The sequence below is a fragment of the Montipora foliosa genome, chromosome 6, assembly GCF_036669935.1.
Source record: "Montipora foliosa isolate CH-2021 chromosome 6, ASM3666993v2, whole genome shotgun sequence".
NCBI lineage: Eukaryota > Metazoa > Cnidaria > Anthozoa > Scleractinia > Acroporidae > Montipora > Montipora foliosa.
In genome coordinates this window covers 8,981,468-8,985,007 of record NC_090874.1, presented here as the reverse complement: position 1 = coordinate 8,985,007, position 3,540 = coordinate 8,981,468, and the positions used below count along the sequence as shown (strand labels likewise).

Below are 3,540 nucleotides of genomic sequence, written 5' to 3'. Positions count from 1 at the left end.
ACTTAAATAAAGCCTCCATTGTCATTATTTAATAATTACTCCAGCTTACCCCTCTCCTCAAAAGCAAACCCCTGACTTCATTACAACTGATTAAATTTAATTTGTGGAGGGCGATAAGTTAGAAAATAGACATCAGTTAGTTACGCCACCCTCCTTAAACAAAGCTCGTTTATCTTATTCCTGACTTCCTGGAGCGGAAATAAAAATTGTTTCGAGGGCCTTTACGTCAATTGAAGACGAATCCTCGAATCAACCCACGGCAGTATAAAAGGTAACATTTCTTGGTCGGGTAACTGACACTGAAACAGATTGTTCCAAAACGTCTAATTATCGCCGGTCTGATGGGGAAATGGAGACAATCTTATAGGTTTCACAGAGGTCATAGTTATTACTTAGACGGATAAAATTAAATTTAAAATGTCCATATTCTTAATTACCTTAAGTTCAATAAAATCAACGATTTGGTATGGGAGAGGGGTATTAGAAATTCTAGAAAATTATGGAAACATATGATCAAAATTCATAATGATCTTGATTTTCTCATCTTTTATTGCTGCAGCAGTGCTACTGATATCAGCCACACCGGAAATCACAGTTTCATTTGAAATTGACATTATTCTCCAAAAACTGAATAACAGTCGGCAATGTGAAAGAGCATTCATATTCGGGAATGCAGCTGTCTTTTATAAAACAATAAAAAAGAGACTTACAAGCTTTGGGTGGATGGTAGGGGCCTTGTACTCGTCAAACATTGCCAACATTGTCTTCAACGCCGTATTGTGCTTCTTTGCCATAACGTTGAATGGTGCCACAATCTACGCCTTGAGAAAAACTCCCTCTGTACCAAAGCCTTTGAAAGCATTGCTACTGAGTTTGGCCGTTTCCGATCTTGGTGTCGGCATACTCGGTCATCCATTGTACATCACACGTCTCGCCCTAGACTTGCAAGCAGATCTCACAAGTTTTCCAACGCTTACGCAGTTTATATATCTGTGAGCAGTCACTTTGCTTATGCTTCGTTCTTCGGTGTTCTGTCTCTAAGCTTGGACAGATTCTTGGCGATCCATCTACACCTCAGGTACCAGGAGTTAACTTGTGACTTACCAATCTCGGTTTGGGTCTTAAGCGGACTTATCCCGTTAATTTGGCCGCAAATCCCGATCAACATCGCATATGTGTTAATTGCCATCTTCGTAGTATCGTGTTTCGTTGTCTCGGGAGTTCTAAACTCCAAGATATACGCAACCGTGCGACGCCACGCTCATCAAATCCATTCCCTTCAAGTGCAGCCCACAGTAAACGCGCCTAATGTGACGAACGCCACCAGGCTGAAGAAATCTGCCTTCATGACAATTTACGTCTACGTCTTGTTTTTGGTATGCTATGTGCCATGTCTTTGTGCTGAGGGGTTTATCAGCTTACATCCGGATCTCGCTATACTGAAGGCAGTTCACCAATACACTTTTACTCTGTTGTTCTTAAATTCATCTCTGAACCCACTAATTTACTGCTGGAAATTGAGAGGTGTTCGACAAACTATAATGAACACGCTGCTAAACGCAATTTCCAGCCAAAACTGAAGCTCTGACTTCTACAGAGCTGTTCAGATTTGCAAACGGCACCCATTCGATATTCGAGGGTGATGACATAAACCGAAAAAGGAACTATAAAATCCGACACGACACTATTGTGAAATTGACTTATGCTATCAGTATTGTAACAAGTATTTTAAGGGGTGTAAGCCCTCGAAAAAAGCTATTGTTCGTATCTTTAACAACTGGTAAGAAAGAAAATTATCGTATCCATAAAAATGGTATTTGTATTAGTAGTGTTAATAGGACTGAGTGGAGTCCAACTCGGTCTGTAATCATAGGAGTGAAAACAAAATCGGACGACCGCGCAGCAGGAATCTGATTTGTTTATCACGAATATGATTACAGACCGAATTGGACGACACGAAGTCCTTTTACCAGTTAATCATAACAATTACAATTTCCGAGAAAAGAAGAAGAGCCAAGTTATGAAAGAGAGGGAAAATTTGCATTAAAAGACTGACAAAGCCGGCGTAAGTTGTTTAATATCGATCTGAAAGAAAGAACAAAAAAGAAAGAAAGAAAGCCCCGATTTAGGGGTTTGTACACTGTTTCTATGGTGATTGAAACCTGGCAAGGACCAAGGTTGTGTTTGTTGATTTAAACTGCAATTTTGAATGTGATTTTCTTATTAAACCGTCCGATAACAAACTGTCTGACAACAACTTGGAATGTGAATTGGTGGGAAATACGAGTTTTTTAAACCAATCACAATCGAGGAAATTACAATTATTATGAAGTACGTACAACGTTTCATGATATATGGTTCAAGTCGAAGATTGACATAATTCATTCATTCATTCAAAAACACAATACACTAGAAATTAATAATAACTTAAAGACGATAGACTACTAATGTTTAAGGTAGTAATGACAGGGAAGCCTATATAGAAGCCGGGGGCTTATGAGCTATAGGCCGCTTCCTGATAACATAGTGTACATCATACAAATTATGGGGACAGCATAAAATATAGAATGTATTATTTTAAAAACAAAAGAAAAGAAGAGGGAAGAAGAAGCATGTAGCTCAACAAAGAGTATCTTTGACTAAGAAAGAAGGGATTCAGTTTTAAGTCTTTTGCCAAACAAACGGATGCTTTCAATGTTTTGAATTTCAGGACTTAACGAGTTGAAAAACATAGGTCCTTGAAACCGAATTGAGAAGTTTCGGATATTTTGTAAAAAAAGGTTGCAATTTCTAGTATAATGCGAATGTAACTGGCTTGCAAGAGTAAAGATATCACGAAAGGAATTAGGAAGTAAACCTCTTTTAAATAAATACATAAATTTACCTATCTGGTATAAATAAATGTCAGAGAATTTCAAAATCTCCTGTTTTTTAAAAAGAACATCAGTGTGAGAATCGAAAGAAACTTTAGATATTATTCTTAAATTACTCTGATGTGTCGACTCCCACACTGAAATACAATATATTAAGTAAGGGTAAATTAGAATATGGTATAAACAGTGTAAGGAAGTTTTGGGAGGACAAAAACATGACTTTTAAATAATGCCTATTGATTTTGATATTTTTCTGGAGACGCTAAGAATGTGAGGTTTCCACGACAAATGCTCATCAAGGATAACACCTAGAAATACTGTTTCTCTCACACAATCTTATTGTTGTCAATTTGAATAGATAGAACAAGTGTTTGCCTCCTTTGGCGTGGTCCAAAAAGCGTAAAATTCGATTTTTTAAAGTTAGTTGACAGCTTATTAGCTCGACACCACTGTGTTAATTTACACATTTCAGAATTTAGGGTTTCAGAAAGTAAATTAAAATCTTTGTGAGAAAAAAATATGTTTGTGTCATCACCAAAAAGAATAAAGTCCCCCACCTTTGACAAAATGCACAGATCATTTATACAGAGCAGAAAGAGGAGGGGCCTAATATAAAGCCGTGAGGCAACCCACACTTAATTGGCAATGCTCCGAACAGATACCATTA

At 37.4% G+C, this 3,540-nt stretch overlaps 1 pseudogene; it reads left to right on the top strand.

Moving 5' to 3' along the window:
• Window positions 1-525: 525 nt before the first annotated feature.
• Window positions 526-1,580, top strand: LOC138004991 (melanocyte-stimulating hormone receptor-like; annotated as a pseudogene).
• Window positions 1,581-3,540: the final 1,960 nt, after the last annotated feature.